General features: G+C 43.5%; 1 protein-coding gene across 3 annotated transcripts in view; it reads right to left on the reverse strand.

The window, feature by feature from the left end:
* SEMA4D (semaphorin 4D) overlaps positions 1 to 24,773 on the reverse strand; it is a 113,688-nt gene that overhangs the window by 71,280 nt on the left and 17,635 nt on the right. Inside the window, exon 2 of one of the 3 annotated variants that reach the window (XM_075828852.1) lies at positions 4,959 to 5,039. The exons of the other annotated variants lie outside the window; for them this stretch is intronic. The gene's annotated coding sequence lies outside the window, so the exon portion shown is untranslated. The remainder of the gene's footprint in view (positions 1 to 4,958; positions 5,040 to 24,773) is intronic. 3 annotated transcript variants of the gene reach the window in all.

The raw sequence follows: 24,773 nt of genomic DNA on the forward strand, positions 1-24,773 counted from the left end.
GTAGTGGCAGTCACGCACGTCAGGATGACGTCAGAAGGCCGGCCTCCAGGGATGACGCTTCATCCCACGTGACCTCCTCTGCAGCCAATCACAGGCTGCAGCAGCCTCTGCAGCAGCCTCTGCAGCCAATCACAGGCTGCCGCGTCATACAGGAAGGTCGGACTGGAGGAAGAAGAGGGACTCGTCACCAAGACAAAGACCGGGTACGTATGAACTGCTTTTTATTTTATTTTTAATCAGCAGCCTCTTTTCTCTATCAGTGATTGATGGAGACAAGTGGCTGCCGATTAGTGTAATATATCTGTAATGTATTTCTGCCCGCCCGACCGTTGCTAGGCAACGGCTCCATCACACACACGGACGGCACACGGATGCCTTCCGTGTGCCTTCAGTTTTTTTGACGGTCTCATTGACTTGCATGGGCCTTACGGTCACAGAATCTCGGACCAAAGTAGGACATGCTCTACTTTGGATCGGAACGGAGCAACGGGACCGTCAAAAAAAACCTGAAGTGTGCATGGCCCCATTGAAATGAATGGGTCAGGGTGCTAGTCGTCAGAAAAACGGCTAGCACCCTGAAGAAAAACACTGAAGTGGGCATGAGGCCTAAGGCCCCTTAGGGACCGCCGTGAGAAGGCGTATTGTATTGGTGGTCACTAAGGGGTTAAGGAAGTACTGGTATAATGAGCCCGCAGCTTGAAAGTTGACTCGTTTATAGTCGCAACCTTCAATTACTTTTTATGAACTTCAGTAATCTGATAACGTGACGAAGTGCTTAAGTAGTTAGATTGAATAATCTTTATTATGGCAAAGACAGCAGAGAAAACTTGCTTACAAGGCACAGTAACCACCAGTACTGCTGTTTGACTGTGCTCGATCAGGTGACCCCATTAAAGTAACAGTCATGCCATAACATTCTGTTTGTTACAACATTTCCACAGCTTACATCTGAACTTCAACTTTCCCTTCCTGTTTTAGGTATGCACCAAGGGGTACAGCTCTTCCACATAGCTGCTTAGTAAACTCCAGATTTCATTGCCCTCTATTTCTGATCAAATTGCACAAATGTTATCATTTCAAGAATGCAGTCCCATGAAAGAAAGAAAAAAAGCTCTGGAGAATATACAGTCCTACTTTTCAACATAAAGATATATACATATACAAACAGCAGTCAAACTAATTTACATCGCCGGAAAATGCGCCAAATTTCTTACTAGGCACACACTACTTAACAAATTTGGCGCATCTTTGGCTGTCCGTGAGACAGCAATGCAAATGTACGCCGGCTATGAGCAGGTGTAGATTTACGCAATAAGTAAAAAGTCGCAAATTTTAGCGCAATTATGACCATCTAAGGTAGGGGTCTCAAACTCGGCCGGGTAAGTGGGCCGCATATAGAAAAATGGGAAGTTGACGGGCCGTATTACTTTCAAATTTGATACAATACAAAGTTATTGTTAATCAGTTATTTGAACGACTATAACACTATATTACTAGAATAATAATAATACTACATTACTATAATAATACCGCTAGGTTTAAAATTTGAGATATTTCTCTACGTGCTTATTTCAACAATCCAGCTTTCCAGTTTAAGGCCCCATGCACACGAACGTGTTTTTGCGGCCGCAATTCCCCCGAAAATCCACGGGAGAATTGCGGCCCCATTCTTTTCTATGGGGCCATAAACACGACCGTAGTTTTTACGGTCCGTGCATGGCCCGGGAACCCGCACCGCAGAAAGAACGGGCATGTCCTATTACGGACATCTTCTGCGGTCCGGGCTCATTGAAAACAATGACGGCGGCCATGTGCATGTCGTACGATTTGCGGGCGGCCCGCGGCTGACAGTGCGCAGCCGGCCGACCCAAAAATCACGGCCGTGCACACGGCTACGGTCGTGTGCATGAGGCCTAAGTGTCGCTAAATGCAGTCCGGCGGCTCAGTTAGCACACATGTCAAGATTGGGCAGCCCCTTTTTAGATAGTGCCGCAGTGCCCTCTGTGGATAATGCAACACACCCGTAGATAGTGCCACAGTGCCCTCTGTAGATAAGGCCACAGTGCCCTCTGTAGATAAGGCCACAGTGCCCTCTGTAGATAAGGCCACAGTGCCCTCTGTAGATAAGGCCACAGTGCCCTCTGTAGATAAGGCCACAGTGCCCTCTGTAGATAAGGCCACAGTGCCCTCTGTAGATAAGGCCACAGTGCCCTCTGTAGATAAGGCCACAGTGCCCTCTGTAGATAAGGCCACAGTGCCCTCTGTAGATAAGGCCACAGTGCCCTCTGTAGATAAGGCCACAGTGCCCTCTGTAGATAAGGCCACAGTGCCCTCTGTAGATAAGGCCACAGTGCCCTCTGTAGATAAGGCCACAGTGCCCTCTGTAGATAAGGCCACAGTGCCCTCTGTAGATAAGGCCACAGTGCCCTCTGTAGATAAGGCCACAGTGCCCTCTGTAGATAAGGCCACAGTGCCCTCTGTAGATAAGGCCACAGTGCCCTCTGTAGATAAGGCCACAGTGCCCTCTGTAGATAAGGCCACAGTGCCCTCTGTAGATAAGGCCACAGTGCCCTCTGTAGATAAGGCCACAGTGCCCTCTGTAGATAAGGCCACAGTGCCCTCTGTAGATAAGGCCACAGTGCCCTCTGTAGATAAGGCCACAGTGCCCTCTGTAGATAAGGCCACAGTGTATATGCCAGTGTCCTCTTCAGATACTGTCACACGCCCTGTGTAGAGGCTGCCACCGTGCCCTGTGTAGAGGCTGCCACCGTGCCCTGTGTAGAGGCTGCCACCGTGCCCTGTGTAGAGGCTGCCACCGTGCCCTGTGTAGAGGCTGCCACCGTGCCCTGTGTAGAGGCTGCCACCGTGCCCTGTGTAGAGGCTGCCACCGTGCCCTGTGTAGAGGCTGCCACCGTGCCCTGTGTAGAGGCTGCCACCGTGCCCTGTGTAGAGGCTGCCACCGTGCCCTGTGTAGAGGCTGCCACCGTGCCCTGTGTAGAGGCTGCCACCGTGCCCTGTGTAGAGGCTGCCCCCGTGCCCTGTGTAGAGGCTGCCCCCGTGCCCTGTGTAGAGGCTGCCCCCGTGCCCTGTGTAGAGGCTGCCCCCGTGCCCTCTGTAGAGGCTGCCCCAGTGCCCTCTGTAGAGGCTGCCCCAGTGCCCTCTGTAGAGGCTGCCCCAGTGATGTCAGGGGCTTGCCCAGAGCTGGAGTCCCAGGCAGAGCGCTAGTAGGCTCTTCCTGGGACTCCAGCTGTGCTCCTGACATCACTGGGACTCCTGCTCTGGGGAAGCCCCTGACATCATCGTCGATGTATGGACAGCGATGTCAGAGGCTTCCCCAGAGTCCCGGAGCAGAGCCGATAATAGCGCTCTGCCCGGGACTCCGCTCTGGGGAAGACCCTGACACACTGTCCATATATGGGCAGCGATGTCAGGGAATTCCACAGAGTCCCGGAGCAGAGCCGACACCAGCGCTCTGCTCGGGACTCCGGCTCTGGGGAAGCCCCAGACATCGCTGTTCATATGTGGACAGCGATGTCAGGGAATTCCAGAGTCTCGGAGCAGAGCCGATACTAGCGGCTCTGTGTCACGCGGGCCGCAGATGACAGCCCCAGGGGCCACATGCGGCCCGCGTGCTTGAGACTCCTGATCTAAGGGTATGTTCACACGGCAACGCCAATTACGTCTGAAATTACGGAGCTGTTTTCAGGCGAAAACAGCTCCTGACTTTCAGACGTTTTGACAAGTGCACGTGTTTTTCGCGGCGTCTTTTACGGACGTAATTGGAGCTGGTTTTTATTGGAGTCAATGAAAAACAGCTCCAATTACGTCACAAGAAGTGACATGCACTTCTTTGAGGCGGGCGTCTTTTTATGCGCCGTCTTTTGACAGCGGCGCGTAAAAAAAATATCCCGTCTGCACAGAACACCGTAAGACCCATTGAATTCAATGGGCAGATGTTCGCAGACGGTTTGGAGCCGTTTTTTCAGGCGTAATTCGAGCGGTAAAACGCCTGAATTACAGCCGTAAATAGGGGGTGTGAACATACCCTTAACCCCTTAAGAACACGGCCAATTTTGGCTTTGAGGACAGAGCAATTTTTTTACATTTCCCCTCTTTGCATCCCGACGCTCATAACTCTTATTTTTTGTACGACGTAGTTATATGTGACTTTGTTTTTTGCGGGACGAGTTGTACTTTATGTGGGTACCATTTTTTGGTACAAATACATGATCAGTTAATTTATATAAATTTTTATTTTGGTGAAAATGCAGGGGGAAAAAAAAGCAGTTCCGCTGCAGTTTTAATATTTATTTTTTTACACCATACACCGATCATAAATAAATAATGTTATACATTTGTTTGTACAGGTTGTTACGGTTTTGGCGATACCAAATATGTCTATATTATTTCATGTTTTGTGACTTTTTTTTTTTACATTTATTAAACTTTTTTTTTAATCCCATAAAAGGATTTTTCATTTTTATTTTGTAACTGTAATGTACTGGCATAGATCTATATGCCAGTACATTAGCCTGTGTACTGATTGAACATATTTCCTGTTAGGGCATACTGAGGTATGCCCTAACAACTGCCTGTGTACAGACAGCCCTGGGGTCCTTCAGTGGACCCTGCGCTGTCTGGCCATACAAGTTAGGGGCTTTAATTGCGTCACATGGATTTCCTGTGACGCGCTCAAAGGGCAGTCCCCCCCTCCTTGAACGCCGCGATCAGCTTTTATCGCGGCATTCAAGGGGTTAACTGCGGAAAGAAGAGGCTTCTCTTCTCTCCGCTGTTAGAGCGGGGCTATGGCTATGTATTACAGCCGTTCTCCCGCTCCCGATCGCACACGGACACTGGCTGTCACACAGGACGAGAAGTACCCGCCGCTCAGGACGAGTATTCGCGTCCTGTGTCGGCAACAAGTTAAAAGCGTTGTCCGGCCATTTTTTATTGATTACCTTTTCTAAGGATAGGTCATCAACATCAGATCGATGGGGATCCGACTCCCATCACTTCCACCGACCAGCTGACTGAAGGTGCTGTGAGAGAAGCAAAGAAAGTTGATGCAGTGTTTTAAAAAGGAATCGGAGTTCCCATGTTTATTGTAGTCCAAAAGTTAAAAGTAGAATGAGCAGAGGACGCAGTACAAGGCAGTTTGCAGTAGGTAATGTTGGAGCCTACGCGTTTCGAACACTCTCGGTGTTCTTAGTCGTGGCTATTATGAAGGTGCTGTGCCATTCGTTGCCGCAGCCTTTTCAGTAATTTACAGGCACCGGTGCTGTACACTTCCTTAGCGGCTGTGCCTGGGATTGCAGCTCAGTCCCATTTACTTGAACCCCAGTAAATCGGATAGTGATGACCTATCCTAAGGGTAGTAGTAGAGTAATGGGATGCACTCCTGTAATAAGAGGTGGTGCCCCCAAGGTTGGAATGGGTCCCAGGAATATATTCACAAAATAGCCCAGCACACACAAAGAAGAAGAATTTTCTAGTTGACCAAGTTGCATATTTTTTCATATATACATTGTATTTCATACACTGTTTTTATATAGGAAGAGAGATTAAAACACGTGCAGAAGCGACTAATACGACGTTTCGGCATATCCTAGTTCTTTGTCACAGTTAACCCCTTCAGGACTGGGCCATTTTTTTTATTTTTCGTTTTAGTTTTTCACTCCTCGCCTTCCAAGAACCATAACTTTTTTCTTTTTCCGTCAATAGTGGTGTGAGGGCTTATTTTTTGTGGGAGGAGTTTTAGTTTCTATTGGTAGCATTTAAAACATCATATGATGTACTGGGAAACGGAAAAAAAAATTTTGCGGCTGAAATGTGAAAAACTGATTCCTCAATTGTTTTTTGGGTTTCGTTTTTACGGCTTTCACCGTGCAGTAAAAACTTTATTCTGTGACTCAATAAGATTACGGTGATACTACATTTATATAGCTTTTCTTTATAGTTTACTACTTTCAAAGAAATTTTTTTTTATTAAAAAATAAACATGTTTTGTGTCACCACATTCTGAGAGCCTTAACTTTTTTTATTTTTTCATCGATAAGCCGTCACACTGCTCATTTTTTTGCGGGACGAGCTGTAGGTTTTATCGGTACCATTTTTTGGTACATACAACTTCTTGATCACTTTTTATGACTTTTTTTTAAGAGCTTAGTTGACCAAAAAACAGCGATTTTGGCAGTTTAAATTTTTTACGGCGTTCACAGTGCGCGCTAAACCACGTCTTATTGTAATAGTTCAGACTTTTATGGACGCAGCGATACTAATTTTGTTTAGTTTTTACATTACATTACTTTCCCCCCCCCCCCCCCGCTACTCTCCTAGGGGACTTGAACCAGCGATCGTTTGTAAAATAATAACATATACCAGGGGGTATACAGTATTTTTTTGCATCTGTTTGGCTAATGATCTGTGGGCACATTGGATGTATTTCCCAGCATAGATGCCAAACCTAGAGCCCAAACATTTTGTGAACATAGCCTCTTTGGGGTCACCTATTTTTTTGTCTCTGCCAAGCTACATATACATAAAATGTCTCAAAGTATGAGGAATGCGTCACATAAAAGACACTTACAACAGCTATTTTCTATCTTTCCAGCATATTTTCATAGTGGAAAGTATTCATTTATAGACTCAATCACAACATTTTCAAACCATTAACCCCTTAAGGACGCAGCCTAGTTTGGGCCTTAAGGCTCAGAGCCCATTTTTCAAATCTGACATATTTCACTTTATGTGGTAATAACGTCGGAATGCTTAAACCTACCCAAGCGATTCTGAGATTGTTTTCTCGTGGCACATTGGGCTTCATGTTCGTGGTAAAATTTGGTCGATATATTCAGTGTTTATTGGTGAAAAATTGCAAAATGTATAGAAAATTTTGAAAAAATAGCATTTTTCAGAATTTAAATGCATCTGCTTGTAAAACAGACGGTTATACCACCCAAAATAGTTACTAGTTCACATTTCCCATATGTCTACTTTAGATTGGCATCGTTTTTTGAACATTCTTTTATTTTTCTTGGACGTTACAAGGCTTAGAACATAAACAGCAATTTATCATATTTTTAAGAAAATTTCAAAAGCCTTTTTTTTAAGGTACCTCTTGAGTTCTTAAGTGGCTTTGTGGGGCCTATGTATTAGAAACCCTGATAAAACACCCCATTTTAAAAACTAGACCCCTCAAAGTATTCAAAACCGCAGTTAGAAAGTTTTTTAACCCTTCAGGCATTTCACAGGAATTAAAGCAAAGTGGAGGTGAAATTTGCAAATTTCATTTTTCTTGCTGAATTTCAATTTTATTCATTTTTTTTTCTGTAACACAGAAGGTTTTACCAGAGAAACACTACTAAATATGTATTGTCCAGATTCTGCAGTTTTTAGAAATGTCCCACATGTGGCCCTACTGCGCTCGTGGACTAAAAACACAAGCCCCAGAAACAAAGAAGCACCTAGTGCATTTTGAGGCCTCTTTTTTATTAGAATATATTTTAGGCAGCATGCCAGGTTTGAAGAGGTGTTGAGGTGTCAAAACAGTAGGAATCCCCCAATAGTGACCCCATTTTGGAAACTACACCCCTCAAGGAATTCATTTAGGGTTGTTGTTACCATTTTGACCACACAGTTTTTTCACAGCACCTATTTCAATTGGGCTGTGACATTAAAAAAATGACATTTTTTCCAATAAGATGTAATTTTTTACCAAAATTTCTTATTTTCACAGGGAACAAAATACCCCATTTTGTTGCCCAATTTCTCCTGAGTGCATCAATACCCCATTTGTGGCAATAAACTGCCGCTTGGGCCCATGGGAGGCCTCAGAAGGGAAGGAGCGCTGTGTGTTCTTTGGAGTGCAGATTTTGCTGGTTTGGTTTTCGGATGCCATGTCGCATTTGCAGAGCCCCAGAGGTATCAAAGCAATGGAAACCCACCAGAAGTGACCCCATTTTGGAAACTACACCCCTCAAGGAATTAATTTATGGGTAATGTGACCATTTAGACTCCATAGTTTCTTCACAGAACTTATTTGAATTGGGCTGGGAATTAAAAAAAAATATATTTTTTCCAATAATATGTCATTTTAGCTCAAAAATTCTTACTTTCACAAGAAATAAAATACTCCATTTTGTTGCCCAATTTGTCCTGAGTGCGGCAATACCCCATTTGTGGTGATAAACTGCCGTTTGGGCCCATGGGAGGGCTCAGAAGGAAAGGAGCGCTGTGTGTTCTTTGGAGTTCAGATTTTGCTGGATTGGTTTTCGGGTGCCATGTCGCATTTGCAGAGCCCCAGAGGTATCAAAGCAATAGAAACCCACCACAAATGACCCCATTTTGGAAACTACACCCCTCAAGGAATTCATTTATGGGTGTTGTGAACATTTTGACCCCATAGTTTTTTCACAGAACTTATTTGAATTGGGCTGGGAATGAAAACAAAATTATTTTTTTCAAATAATATGTAGTTTTGGCTGAAATTTTTTTTATTTTCACAAGAAACAAAATACCCCATTCTATTGCGCAATTTGTTCTGAGTGCCGCAATACCCCATTTGTTGTGATAAACTGCCGTTTGGGCCCATGGGAGGGCTCAGAAGGAAAGGACCACCATTTGGCCTACTGGGGATTTTCTAGTGCGAAGTCATGTATGCAGAAGCCCCTGAGGTACCAGTACAGTTGAAACCCGCAAGAAGTGACCCCGTTTTAAAAACTACACCCTTAAGGCATTCATCTAGAGGTGTAGTGAGCATTTTGACCGGAGACTTACACCCCATAAACTGTAATGTGGGTTCTCCCGGGTATGGCAATACCCTACATGTGGCTGTTATCAGCTGCCTGGGCACACAGCAGGGCTCAGAGGGGAAAGACGAGGGGGGATAAGCTGTGCGGAGTGCATCAGGGTAAGTAAAATTGGGGTAAATTATAAACCAAGGGATGTATGATAAATTTTAAAACACGCTTTCATACAGAGCTCTGGTTATTCGGGACACGTGTCACATTGATATATTGTGTCATCCATTATCGCCCTCTTATAACAGACTTTGCACCTCTTTTGACTTTTTCCCTTCTTGCCAGTTTGGGGAACTTCTCCTGGAAAAAGTTGCCCTGGTACGATGCGTGTGGGCTCGCTTCCAGAAGTACTGGGTGCCCCCCCTTCTTGGTCCCTAAAGATTAGGTTCTTGATAATCACCTCTTGAAATTCCAGGAAAGTTCCCGTCTGGCCTGCACATCGACGTAGCACGTACACATTGTACAATGCCATCTGTATGATGTGCCCGGCCAGCTTCTTATACCACACCGCATGGCGCTGTAGGGCTTCAGGGCTTGATCTGACAAGTCCACCTCTCCCATGTACCTATTGTAGTCCAGGATGCAGTCTGGTTTGGGGGTGGCCTTTCCTTCATATATCCTAAACGTGTAGGTATACCCTGATGCACTCTCGCAGCTTATACATCTTCACGCCATACCTTGCCCTCTTACCCGGCAGGTACTCGCGGAATTGAACCCTCCCTTTAAAATGTACCAGGGACTCATCAATAGAAATACACTTCTCGGGGGTGAGTGCTTGGGAAAACCGGGCACTGGAACGGTCTAATAGGGGTCTCCGTTTATACAAACGGTCAAAACTGGGGTCATCTCGGGGTGGGCACGGCTTATTATCAGTATAATGTAAGAAGCGAAGTATTGCCTCATTTATTTATTTTTTTAGGTTCCAGTTCAGTTCTGAAGTTGCTTTGAGGGGCCCATATATTAGAAACCCCTATCAAATACCCCATTTTAGAAACTAAACCCCTCAAAGTATTCACAACAGCATTTAGAAAGTTTATGAACCCTTTAGGTGTTTCACGGGAATTTAGAGCAAAGTAGAGGTGAAATTAAAAAAAAAATTTTGTCAGAAAATCCTCTTTATACCATTTTTTTTATAACACAAAAGGATTTATCAGTGAAACGCAACTCAATACTTATTGCCCAGATTCTGCAGTTTTGAGAAATATCCCACATGTGGCCCTCGGGCGGTAATGGACTGAAGCGCCGGCCTCCGAAGCAAAGGAGCACCTAGTGGATTTTGAGGCACCATGTCCGGTTTGAAGAGGTCTTGTGGTGCCAAAACATTGTGAACCCCCCAAAAGTGACCCCAATTTGGAAACTAGACTCCTTGAGGAATCCATTGTAGTTTTCTTGGGGTGCATGCGGCTTTTTGATCAGTTTTTATTCTATTTTTAGGTGGCGTGGTGACTAAAAAACAGCAATTGTACGATTGGTTTTTTTTTCGTTTTTTTTTACCGAGTTCACCGTGCGCTATAAATGACATTCACTTTATTCTGCGGGACGATCCGATTACGGCGATACCAGATGTTTATAGTTTTTTTATGTCTTATGGCGTTTGCACAATAAAATACGTTTTGTAAACAATCATTCACTTTTTGTGTTACCTTATTCTAAGAGCCATAACTTTTTTATTTTTCAATCAAGAAAGCCGTGCGAGGACTTATTTTTTGCGTAACGAACTGTAGTTTCGATCAGTACCATTTTTAGGTACATGCGACTTTTTGATCTCTTTTTATTCCATTTTTTGGGAGGTGAAGTGACCAAACAATTGTGATTGTGGTACGGTTTATTATTATTTTATTTTACGGCGTTCACCGTGCGGGATAAATAATAAAATAATTTTGTAGCTCAGGCCGTTACGGACGCGGCGATACCAATTATGTATCGTTTATTTGTTTGTTTATATATTTTTATTAATAATAAAGGACAGATAAGGGAAAAAGGGGGATTTTTACTTTTATTACTTTTAAATCTTTTATTTTCTTATTTTTACACATCTTTTTTTAACTTTTTTTTTACTTTATTACTTTGTCCCACTAGGGTACATGAGGGCAGGAGGCCCTGATCGCTATTCTAATACACTGCACTACATGCGTAGTGCAGTGTATTAGAGCTGTCAGCTACTCACTGACAGCAAGCATAGTGGGTCCTGACGTTGTCAGGACCCACTAGGCTTCCGTCTATGGCATAGCCGGACGCCATTGTTTGGTGTCCGGTTGCCATAGTCACCATCGCCGGCCGCTATCGCGTAGCAGGCCGGCGATGGCAGCTTAACCCCTAAAAAGCCGCGATCTCTATAGAACGCGGCTTTTAAGGGGTTAATCAGTAGGGACACAGCGATCGGTCCCCGCTGTAGGAGCTGTGACAGCTGCTGAACAAGACAGCAGCTTCACAGCTCCTGTATGTGTCGGGAGGACGGCCGAAACGGCCGTTACTCCCGAGACGTACTATTACGGCATGGAGCGCGAACGATACAGCTGCCATGACGTAATAGTACGTCAAGGAGCGGGAAGGGGTTAATTTAAGGGCCAGTTCACATCAGCGTTGTGAACACTTTTGAACTAAAATTATTTGTTTTTGCATCGTCGCTTTCCAAGAGACGTAGTTTTTTTATTTTTCCGTCAATGTAGTGATTTTTTGGGTTTGCTTTTTGCGAGACGAGACGTAGTTTTGATTGGTACGGTTTTGGGGTACATGGGACTTATTGATTAACTTTAAGGGTATGTTCACACGGCTTCGCAAAATACGTCTGAAAATACGGAGCTGTTTTCAGGCGAAAACAGCTCCTGATATTTGACGTTTTTGTGGCAACTCGTGTTTTTTTCAGCGTATTTTACGGACGTTATTGGAGCTGTTTTCCAATGGAGTCAATGAAAAACTGCTCCAAAAACGGCCCAAGAAGTGACATGCACTTCTTTTTCGCGGGCGTCTTTTTTCACGCCGTATTTTTACAGCGACGCGTAAAATAACACCTCGTGGGAACAGAACATCGTAAAACCCATTGAAAGCAATGGGCAGATGTTTGTAGGTGTAATGGAGCCATTTTTTCAGGCGTAATTCGAGGCGTAAAACGCTCGAATTACATCTGCACACAGTGCGTGTGAACATACCTTTATTATGACTTTTTTTGGGGGCAATGAAAAAAAAGGAGCAATTTCGCCATTGTTTTTTGCAGTGTTCACCTTGCGGTTTTAATTACATATTAATTTTATTGTTTGAGTCATTATGGCCGCGGTGATGCCATATATGTGTACTTTTATTTATTTTTTACACTTTTACTAAATAAAACCACTTTTTATGGAAATTTTTTTTTTTTTTTACTGTAGCTTTTACAAATAATTTTTATTTCACATTACTTACTTATTTTTTTTTTGTCCCCCATGGGGACTTTACTATGCGATCTTTAGATCGTTGCTATAATGCTTTGGTATACTTAGTATACCAGAGCATTATTGCCTGTCAGTGTAAGGCCTTATTCACAAGGACATAAAAATGCCCGTGTGTCATCAGCATATGGTGCGCAGCCAGCATCATGACGACACTCTGGTTTTACGTTTACAAACAGAAAAGCACGTGGTGCTTTTCGGTTTTCAGTCATAGTTTTTACTACTGTAGCGCGCATCACCCGGAAGTGCTTCCGTGTGGCGAGCGCGATTTGCACGCACCCATTGACTTCAATGGGTGAGTGCAGAGCGAAACACGGGCAAATACAAGACATGTCATGAGTTTCACGCAGCGCACATGCGTGAAATTCACTGCCAGTCTGAACGGCCCCATTCATTAACATAGGTCCGTATCACGCGCGTAGCACGGACGTATTATACGTATTATACGTTCGTGTGAATAAGGCCTAAATCTGTCAGGCAATCTATTAGGACGCGACTCCTGCTTACTTAGCGTATGATCACACGCCGAGTCAAAAAAGTCTGAAAATACGGAGCTGTTTTCAATGGAAAACAGCTCTTGATTTTCAGAAGTTTTTTGAGCAACTCGTGTTTTTCACGGACGTTTTTTGGAGCGGTTTTCAATAGAGTCTATGAAAAACAGCTCCAAAAAACGTCCCAAGAAGTGACCTGCACTTCTTTTTACGCGGATGTTTTTCAAAATGGCCGTGCAAAAAAAATGGCCCGTCGGAACAGAACGCAGTTTTTCCCATTGAAATCTATGGGCAGATGTTTGGAGGCGTTCTGCCTCCGATTTTTCGGCCGTTTACGACCAGAAAAACAGAAGTAAATCTGCAGCTCAGGCTTCGTTCACATCTGCGTTGGTGTCCCGTTCTGACGTTCTTTCAGAGGTTTCCGTTTCTATCGCCATTGATTTTAATGGTGACGGGTCCAGTTTGTCTATTGTGCACCGGACCCGTCGTTTTGCCGGAAGCAATAGCGTAGTCGTAGCTTTTCAAAACGGCCGCGTAAAAAAAACGTCCGTGAAAAAGAACTGCAGGTCACTTCTTGGGACGTTTTTGGAGCCGTTTTTCATAGACTATTGAAAACCGCTCCAAAAACGGCCGTAAAAAACGCAGCTAAAAACGAGAGTATTCTCAGACGTTTTTGAGTTTGTGTGTGAACATACCCTCAGAGGGCTGACTTCCCCTGTAACTGGGAGTGCTGTGGGTATGTTCACACGGAGTGTTTTCAGGCCTATTTCAGGGCGTTTACGCCTGAAAAAACACAACGCCTACAAACAGCTGCCCATTGATTTCAATGGGAAATACGGCGTTCTGTTCCGACTAAGCGTTTTTTTTACACCTCGTTTTCCAAAAATGGCACGTAAAAAAAGACGCCCGCGTAAAAGAAGTGCATGTCACTTGTTGGGACGTTTTTGGAGCAGTTTTTCATTGACTCTATACATAAACAGCTCCAAAAACTGCCGTGAAAAACGCGAGTTGCTAAAAAAAACTTCTGAAAATCAGGAGCTGTTTTCCCTTGAAAACAGCTCCGTATTTTCAGACGTTTTTGGTTAAGCGTGTGAACATACCTTTAGGCTATGTTCACACGGGGTATTTTGCCGAGTTTTTTGACGCGGAAACCGCGTCGCAAAACTCGGCAGAAACGGCCCGAGAACGCCTCCCATTGATTTCAATGGGAGGCGTCGGCGTCTTTTTCCCGCGAGCAGTTAAACTGCCTCGCGGGAAAAAGAAGCGACATGCCCTATCTTCGGGCGCTTCCGCCTCTGACCTCCCATTGACTTCAATGGGAGGCAGGAGAAAGCGTATTTCTCGCTGTTTTATGCCCGCGGCGCTCAATGGCCGCGGGCGAAAAACGGCACGATAATTGCCGCGAAAATCGGCGTGCAGGGAGAGGAATATCTGCCTCAAAGTTCCAAACGGAATTTTGAGGCAGATATTCCTCCCCCAAAATACTCCGTGTGAACATAGCCTTACAGTGGAAAAACAACGTGTAATAGGAGAAAATATAAAGTCCCCCAAAGGTCTTTTCTAACCTTTGAGACACAGACCATAATAATAAAAAAAAAAGTAAAAAGTAAAATAAAGTGCAAAAGAACTAAATAATAAATACACATAAAATACCCACCCGAAAAAACGCCACCCCCCCCCCCCGCCAATCATTGTTGTAACACTAGCCCTGACCTAATTACCCTAACATAGACATGTAATATATCAAAATTTAGACAACGATCACAAATAAAAAACCCTATTTTAACCAGAAAAAAATTAGCTGAAACGTAAAAAAAAACATTATTTTTTTCTATTATTTTAAAACTAAGGCCTCATGCACACGACAGTATTTTTCATCTATCCAGAAATATTGTCAGTAAATACGGATCAGTAGGCATCCGTATTTCAGCAGTATATACGGAAGGGTGTCCGTAAACATGGTCCGTATTCCATCCGTATATACGGATCCTTACAAAAAGAGGGAGGTTGCAAATGATATCAACATGTTGCCTAGCAATGCTTCAGTAAATACGGGCGGTATACGGATGCACATCAGTAGCCGGCCGTATTTACAGAAGCTCTCAGGCCCCATGCACACGACCGTGCCCGCAATCCCGGACCGCGTTTGCGAGCACGGCCGGCCGCTGACTGACAGCCGCATTTTCGGGCCGTGCTCCCATACAAAGTATGGGAGCACGGCCCGCAAAATGCGAAAGAACGGACATGTTCCATAATTCCCGGAACATTTCCACGGCACTGACACCCTTCCGTAGTGCTACGGAAAGGTGTCAGCGTTCATTGAAAGTGAATGGCTCCGTTTTTGCGGACCGCAAAAACGTAGGTTTTTTGCGGTCGTGTGCATGGGGCCTCAGACTTCCATAGGAGTGTCCTTGCCGTAATTACGGACAAGAATAGGACAGGTTCTATGATTTTTTCAGCACGGACACCCATCAGTAAAAATACTGAAAGGTGTCCGTGGCCAATAGAAATGAATGAGTCTGTAATTACGGTCAGTAATTACTGATGAAAAGTACTGTCGTGTGCATGGGGCCTGTCTAGAAATTCTAAAACGGCAAAAAAGGACATGTATAAAAACGATTAAAAAAAAGAAACCCGCATGGTCTACGAAAAAAAACATTGTGAAAATCATGTCACCAGCCCAAAAAATAAAAAATAAAGTTATAGACGTTTTACGAACGCGTGCTAAAAATGGCTAAACGGTGTCTGGTCCTGAAGGCTCAAAATAGCCCGGTCCTGAACCGGTTAAAGGGGTATTCCCATTGTATAAAGTGATGAGAATACCCCTTTAACACTAGCAATGAAGGTGTAAATTGTCACAAAGAGCCTGGTGCTGTAAACCATTAATATTTGATTGTATCTCACAGACTAAAAAAAAATACCAGTTCAGTGAAGGAAACTTGAAACTTGTAATTAGATTTCACTGCCACATGTAAGATATACGAGTCTGCAAAGCACGAAATCTCTTCTGACTTCAATTCTGCAGACTCAACACCAAAAGAAGATGTAGCCAAACATCAAGGCTCGGACAAAAATAAAATCATTATTCTCGGTTTCGTGGATCCTGTAAAGCATCATACTAATTCTGATACACTATTTACTTTTGCTACTTTTTTCAATAGTCCTACTTTTTCATGCCACACAACCACCTATAAAAACATCCCAGTCAAATAGACAAAATATATTTCTGTAAAACAAGAAATTTATTCTAATAATCACCTCTTTGGCTACCAAAAGATATAACAATGGTCTTACCCCTCATGCCCACAACCGTTGTGCTACTCGGGCCGTTAGACTTCACGGACCCATTCACTTTAGCGGGTGAATCAGGTCTGTGAAAACTGACCCGATTCTCCGATCCGAGGAAAGAAAGGACATGTTCTATCTTTCCTCGGATCACTGACGGGACTCGGGCGGCGCACACGATCGTGTGCATTAGGCATTACACCCAATTAATAAAAGACTAACTTAAAAGGGTAACTAAAGGTTCAAACTTCTGACATGTCATAGTGACATGTCAGAAGTTTTGATTGGTGGAGATCCGAGCACGGATACCTGATACGGAAGTGCTTCCGTGTGGTGCGCGTGATTTTCACGCACCCATTGACTCAAATGGGTGCGTGATGCGTGAAATACGCCCAAAGAACGGACATGTCGTGACTTTTTCGCAGCAGACTCACGCTGCGGAAAAATCACGCAACTGTCTGCACTGCCCCATAGACTAATATAGATCCGTGCGACGCGCGTGAAAATCACGCGCGTTGCACGGACGTATATCCCGTTCGTCTAAATAAGCCCTTAGGCTGGGTTCACACAGAGTTTTTTGCAGGCAGAAAACCTGCCTCAAAATTCTGTTTGGAAGTTTGAGGCAGATTTTCCTCTGCCTGCATGCCGATTTTCGCAGTGTTTTTAGCCCGCGGCCATTGATTAGACAAAAAAACACCACAAAATACACTTTCTCTGCCTCCCATTGATGTCAATGGGAGGTCAGAGGCGTAAACACCCGAAGGTAGGGCATGTCCCTAAGATTTCCAGCAAGGCAAGCGTAATCTCACGAGATTACGAGGTAACCTGTCATTTCAAACGAGATTACGTTTGCCTTGCTGGAAATCTCACAGAAAAGATTCAGAAGTGTCAGGATTCTAAATACACATCCCGTCCTGGCTGGAGGTAATGTATATTCATTGTCAGGACACTGCAGTAACGTTATAGTGTGTTTATGTGGCTGCACATAGCGATATAGCTATATCTCTATCTGCAGTGTAAGTGAATGGGGAGAAGTGTATGCCGCTGATTGGTCACTGATTGGTCAGCGTCATACACTCCTCTGTACAACGCCCACTTGGTCTAAAGTAAAAACACGCCAACTTAGGCATTAAGAAACTCATTAGCAAAAAGCTAAAAATCACTCAAAGTGGTAAAAATAGATAGTTTTTCTAAATAAAAATCACTGCTGTCGCCTACATTATAGTGCCCATCTCCTGATGTAGGAGATAGGGCACTTATAATGTGATGACAGAGTCTCAGAGTGTTTTTCCCCCATTTAGGACACTTATGACATATCGCCAAAATATGCCATAAATGTCCGATAGATGCGGGTCCCATCTCTGGGACCCACACCTATCTCTAGAGCATGGCCCTGTGATTACCCCTCCTCCCTACCTTATTTTGCTCTCTGGCCACTGACTGACGAGATGGCTGGGAGTATTGAAAAAGCCAAGCTCCTGAGTAACAATGTTTCGGTAACTCCCACAGAAGTAAAAGTGCGTTACGGAAATAGCGTAGAACATCGAGATGTGGTTTTTCTGTAATTCCGGAGTTACCCAAACAGTGTAGCTTGCATGCTACGCTTTTTCTGTAATTCCCATTTACTTTTATGGGATTTACGGAAACAGTGTAGATCAGCTGGTTCCGTACTCCCGATCACCTTGTCAGTCAGTGGCCGGAGTTCAGTGACAGCAGGACAAGGTAGGACGGGAATCAGAGGGCCACGTTCGAATGATAGATGCGGGACCTGCATCTATCGGACATTTATGGCACATCTTGTGGATGTCCAAGATGGGGAAACACCCCTTAAAGAGGCTCTGTCACCAGATTATAAGTGCCCTATCTCCTACATAACCTGGTCGGCGCTGTAGATAACAGAAGTGTTTTGTATTTTGAAAAACAATCATTTTTGAGCAAGTTATGAGCAATTTTAGATTTATGCTAATTAGTTTCTTAATGACCAACTGGGCGTGTTTTTACTTTTGACCAACTGGGCGTTGTACAGAGGAATATATGACGCTGACCAATCAGTGACCAATCAGCGTCATACACTTCTCATTGTCCCAGCCCGGCTTCTTTCACTGCACACACTGTAACAACGGGCTGGAACAATGAGAAGTGTAGGACACTGATTGGTCAGCCTCATACACTCCTCTATACAACGCCCAGTTGGTAAAAAGTAAAAACACGCCCAGTTGGTCATTAAGAAACTAATTAGCATAAATCTAAAATTGCTCATAACTTGCTCAAAAATGATGGTTTGTCAAAATAAAAACCACTGATGTAATCTACATTACAGCGCCAATCACATTATGTAGGAGATACGGCACTTATGTGGCGACAGAGCCTCTTTAAGCTACCTGTGAATGCAATCTTTAATTTCACGTCCACATATTATAAATCAATACATAATATAATACAATTATCAATTTATGGGATCTGTAAAGAAGGCTTATAAAAACAGTCACACCTAGGCTCTGTTCACACTTGTGTCAGAATATTGTAGTATGCTGCGCTATTCTCTCCAGTTAAAAAAAAAAAAAACGATGACAAAAACAACGAGGTAAAGATCAAGTGATTAGCTTGAATGCGGTTCATTTTATTTGGCCTTGCATGACGCCAAAAGGCACTCTACGACACAGCTTCTAAACCCTTTTAAATTACAGGGCTTTAAGAGGATCAGTCCAGAGCCATGTGCTGTTTTTGCCTGGTTACTAAACTCTACAGAAGTGTCAAGACTTTAAAGGAAAGGGGTCTGAGCAGGTAAAAAATAGATTTTTAATAAAGAAATGTTGCCCTACTGAAAAGTATGTACAGTATATGCACTCAATACTTGGCCGGGGCTCCTTTTGTATGAATTACTTCATTAGATGCGGCGTGGCATGGGGGTGATCAGCCTGTGGCACTGCTCAGGTGTTATGGAAGCCCAGGATGCTTTCATCACGGACTGTGGAAACTTCAAAGTAAATTTTGCATTTCATTGGGAAATCCAGGTCCCAGAGTCTGGAGGAAGAGTGGAGAGGCATCAATCCAAGTTACTTGCGGTCCAGTGAGAAGTTTCCACAGTCTGTGATGGTTTGGGGAGCCATGTCATCTGCTGGTGTTGGTCCACTGTGTTATATCCAGCGCAGAGTCTAGCCGGAAATTTTAGAGCACTTCATGCTTCCCTCTGCTGACAAGCTTTATGGAGATGCTGATTTCATTCTCCAGCAGGACTTGGCACCTGCCCACACTGCCAAAACTACCAATACCTGGTGTAATAACCACAGCATCACTGTGCTTGATTGGCCAGCAAACTCACCTGACCTAAACCCCATAGAGACTTTATGGGGTATTGTCAAGAGGAAGATGAGAGACACCAGACCCAACAATGCAGACGAGCTGAAGGCCGCTATCAAAGCAACCTGGGCTTCCATAACACCTCAGCAGTGCCACAGGCTGATCACCTCCATGCCACGCCGCATTGATGCAGTAATTCATGCAAAAGGAGCCCGACCAAGTATTGAGTGCATATACTGTACATACACTTCAGTAGGACAACATTTCGGTGTTAAAAGTCATTTTTTAAATTGGGCTTATATATAATATTCTAATTTTCCGAGACACAAAATTTTGGGTTCCCATTAACTGTTCCCATAATCATCAACATTAAATGAAAAAAAATGCTGGAAATAGATCACTCTGTGAGTAATGAATCTATATAATATATGAGTTTCACGTATTGAATTGAATGACTGAAATAAATGAACTTTTTAATGATCTTCTAATTCATTGAGAAGGACTAGCATATATACCGATGCAGGGAGGTGGGTCATTTACATAGCGAAAGTACACTTATACTGGAGGTATAGTTAACATTTTTTTTTTAAATAACATATTTAGACAATTATTAATCTCTTTAGGGGTTAATGGATTTCAGCCATGAAAACAAGACTTGTTAGACATCGAATTTATAAATCCAATGGAATCAACCATCCCTTTTTGCAACCAACATTTACCATTTGCTATTTTCATGTGACAAATCTACTCATGCACACGAACGTAAAAACGCCCGTAATTTTTACGGGCCCATAGACTTCTATTGGCCACGGGTATCTCCCCGTATGCTTACGGGTAGGTGCCCGTGCCGTTGAAAAATATAGAACATGTCCTATTTCAGGCCGTAATAGCGGCACGGGCAGGCCCATAGAAGTCTATGTGGCTCCCATAATTACGGGTGACTACGTGTTTGCACCCTTAATTACGGGAACGTTGCTGGGCGACGTCAGGGGATAGTCACTGTCCAGGGTGATGAAAGAGTTAAACGATCGGCAGTAACTCCCGCTGGAGTTAATAGTATTAAAAGTTAACTTACCCAGAACTCCTCTTCTTCCTCCTCCAGTCCGGCCTCCTGGGATGACGTTTCATCCCATGTGACCATTGCAGCCAATCACAGGCTGCAGCGGTCAGATGGACTGCCACGTCATCCAGGGAGGTCGGACTGGATGTCAAAAGAGGGACACGTCACCAAGACAACGGCCGGCGTACGTATGAACTTTTTTTTACTTTCAAATGATGCGGAAACTCGGCCCGAAAGGGCTGCCCCTTCACTCTATCCTGATAGAGAAGGGGCTGCCGATCAGTGAATAGAAAATGGGTCCGTAAATACTGGTGGAATACGGGTCGAATACGTGTGACAATGGACCCGTATTTACGGGAGGAAAAAAAAAATATGTTCGTGTGCATGAGGCCGAAGTTGTCTTTATTGCCTTACAAGGCAGAAAAAAAAAAAGTCAAACTTCCAGAAATGACATTTTTATGGTGCAGACACAATATCACGTAAAGAAGGGAATAAGCAACTTGTAACTTCTTCAGCTTGAAACACTGCTTTGGCCTGTCCCTAAATTAAAGGAACAGTGTTACCACAAATTTTTTTTTAATATGTTAAAGATGTTAGTGCTTTATTAAAAACGTTTGGATTAATTTGTGTGTTACTTTTTCTTATTTTTACACTTTTTCTTCCCTATGGGGGCTGCCATTTTTTTTTCCATTTCTGTATGTGTCGATTAACGACACATACAGACATGGAATACGGCAGCCACAGTCCCATAGGGACTGCGAACGGGGCCCGTTCCATCCACTTCAATGTACGCCGTCTGTGTGGGAACGGCGCATGCGCCGCTCCCACACAGTCCAATTTGAAATGCGCGCCGTCCGGCGCCATTTTCCTGTGGACCGGAAGTCGCGGCCGGACAGTAAGATTACTACTTCCGGTCGCGGCTTCCGGACTTGTGCACTTGGACCAGCGGCAGCAGACGGAGCGGACGGGCCGGAGGGAGCCGCGGCGGCAGGAGCAGGTAAGAGATTTCTATGTATGTTCGTGTTTGTGTGTGTTTACTACTGTATGTAAACCTACTACACTGTGTGTTAGCTCAAAAAATGGCGACACACAGTGTAGGAGGTTAGACCGTTCAATCCCCTCGTTTATCCCGGCACTAGCCAGGATAAAGGAGGGGGGGATTCTGAGAGCTCACTAGAGCGAGGGCTTTTTACCCAATTTTGCAGCATAAAGCAATGTGGTTGCTTTACCACATGCAATGCTGCAATTTTGGGAATGGCTCCATCTAGTGACCAGCAATGGGAAATATTATAAATTGAATCCAATTTATAATATTTCCTGACTCGTGAAAAAAAAAAAAAAAAAATTAGAACAATGTTTAATCACCTATACACTAATTGTTTAACAAAAAAAAAAAAAATCATGTTTTGCTGGCAACACATTCCCTTTAACACCATTCAAAGCAAAAAGGGACAATTTACAATTACACAAATGTACTTTTTCATAACCTAGAACATTACTGTTCTAGTGGATTTTCTTTTCTTTCACAATATCAATGTGTGTTCATTGTTTTGTCACGAATTGTAGATTGGGATATGCCAGCCTTTTTTAAGGTATTTTCACATTTAGAAAAAGAAGTGGCTGAAAATGATGGAGCCGTTTTCAAGGGAAAACCATCTCTGATTTCAAGGGGTTTTTGAAGCTGAAAATTAAGCTTCTTTTGAGGCGTTTTTAAGGGTATGTTCACACGCAGTGTTTTCAGGCATTGAAAAACGCCTTAAAAAACAAAAGCTGAACACCTACAAACATCTGCCCATCAATTTCAGTGGGAAAAACTGCGTTTTGTTCAGGCGAGTAATTTTTTTACACGGCCGTTTGAAAAAACGTTGCGTAAAAAACGCCTGTAAAAAGAAGTAGAATGTCACTTCTTGAGCAGTTTTTGGAGCGTTTTTTCATTGTCAATAGAAAAACCGCTCCAAAAAAAACGTTTGATGCTTTAACCCCTTCCCAACATTTGACGTATCCATCCGCCAAAGTCGGGTAGGGGGAAGTATGGAACGGGCCCACGGAGTGAACCCGCTCCATACGATGCGGGTGTCGGCTGTTTGTTACAGCCGACACTTCAGAGTAACAAGCAGCATCACGCTTGATTAACTCGTTAAATGCTGTGGTCAATAGCAGCATTTAAATAGTTAAAAAGAGGGGGCGACCTCCACTAACAGCTCATCGCGCCCCCCGCAATGCAATCAGGGGGGGGGTTGCTATGGCTGCCTGGGGGCCCCCAGGTCTGCCATCTTTTTGCCTCCAGGGCTTAATAGATGCCGGTCAGAATCAATATATACTGCAATACATATGCAATATTGCAGTACATCGCTGGTTGAAGTCCCCTAGGGGGACTAATAAAAAATAAAAATGAGTTAAATAAAGTTTGGTTTTTTTTATGTAAAAAAATAAAAATAAATTTAAGTTAAAAAAAAAACCCTTTTCCAATTTTCCCCCTAGAGCATAGTAAATAAATAAATAAACATACTTGGTGTCGCCGCATTCGCAAAAGTCCGAACTATTACAATATATCATTATTTAACCCGCAAAAAAAAAAAAAAAATGTAAACGCCAGAATCCCTATTGTTTGGTCACCTCATCTCTCGCAAAAACTGAAATAAAAAGTGATCAAAATATCACATGTACCTTAAAATGGTATTATTAAAAACGACAGCTCGTCCCGCAAATAATAAGCCCTCATACCACTTAAATCGACGGAAAAATAAAAAAAGTTATGGCTCTCGGAATTTGGCGACACAAAATAAATTTTCTTTTTTACACTTAGGTTTTTACTTGTAAAAGTAGTAAAATACAGAAAAAACTATATATATTTGGTATCGCCGTAATCGTATTGACCCACAGAATAAAGTTAACATGTTGTTTTAATTGCACAGTGAGTTCCGTAAAAACGGTGCGCAAAAAACCATGGAGTTTTTCATTTTCTACCCCACAAATAATTATTTTCCTGTTTCCTAGTACATTATATGGCACAATAAATGGTGCTACGAAAAACTACAACTCGTCCCGCAACAATCAAGCCCTCATAGGGCTATATCGACGGAAAAATAAAGAAGAAGTTATGGCTTTTGATAGGTGGGGAGGAAAAAACGAAGATGAAAATCTGAAAAAGGGCTGCGGCCGGAAGGGGTTAAAAAGGGCTGAGAGTCAGAGGCTTGAAAAACCGCTCCGTATTTTGCAGCCGTTTTTACTTTAGTGTGTGAACATACCCTAATCGTGTCAATGGAGAATCAGCTCCAAAAACGCCTCAAGAAGTGACGTGCTACTTGTTTTAACGAGGCTTTTTTTTGTTTTTTAACTCAGCAGAGTAAAAATAAGCCTCATGTGAACAGCACATTGTCTTTCTCATTGAAATCAATGGAAACCGGTTTGCAGGCTTATTCTTGAAGTGTATTTTGGAACGTAAGGCTATGTTCACACGGAGTATTTTGGGGGAGGAATATCTGCCTCAAAATTCCGTTTGGAACTTTGAGGCAGATATTCCTCTCCCTGCATGCCGATTTTCGCGGCAATTATCGCGCCGTTTTTCGCCCGCGGCCATTGAGCGCCGCGGGCATAAAACAGCGAGATATACGCTTTCTTCTGCCTCCCATTGAAGTCAATGGGAGGTCAGAGGCGGAAGCGCCCGAAGATAGGGCATGTCGCTTCTTTTTCCCGCGAGGCAGTTTTACTGCTCGCGGGAAAAAGACGCCGACGCCTGCCATTGAAATCAATGGGAGGCGTTCTCGGGCCGTTTCTGCCGAGTTTTGCGACGCGGTTTCCGCGTCAAAAAACTCGGCAAAATACCCCGTGTGAACATAGCCTAAGACTAGGCTTTTCTGCTCCAAAATCAGCCTGAAAACAAGCTGTGCGAACATATCCTATACTTCAAAAGCTTTACCTAAGATATGTAGTAACTACTCATGAAAACTGGAAAAAAGAATTTAAAAAAAAATGAGTGGGTAGCACCTGGATTAAACAGGATCAAAAGCAGAGAAGCGGCTAAAATGGTCTTTTACACTTTGTGCACAACAGAAAGAGCACACTTTTTGAGCCCTCATAAATGAGTACATGAAAGGACCTGTATTTCTTTCTATTCCTGTTAGTAGCTGTATTGTACCTGTTTTATGGGTTATCCGTCCATATAACAGTACAGACTTGTGACCACATGCAACTAACTTGCTAATATTAGCCAGTGTATTATCTGACCACAAACATAAGATAAAAGTGCGGCTATTAACACTACACACAAAGAGAAGGCCGCAGCTAAAATGGTTTCCCGCAGAAGATAGAAAATAAACCTATATATCTAGAAAAAGAATGATTCTTGGAACAGCACAGCCATCACGGACATCTGGTCACCTCAGGCTTCCTGTATGGTTTTTTCTTCAAATCG

Source organism: Rhinoderma darwinii, chromosome 1 (genome assembly GCF_050947455.1).
Source record: "Rhinoderma darwinii isolate aRhiDar2 chromosome 1, aRhiDar2.hap1, whole genome shotgun sequence".
Classification (NCBI taxonomy): domain Eukaryota; kingdom Metazoa; phylum Chordata; class Amphibia; order Anura; family Rhinodermatidae; genus Rhinoderma; species Rhinoderma darwinii.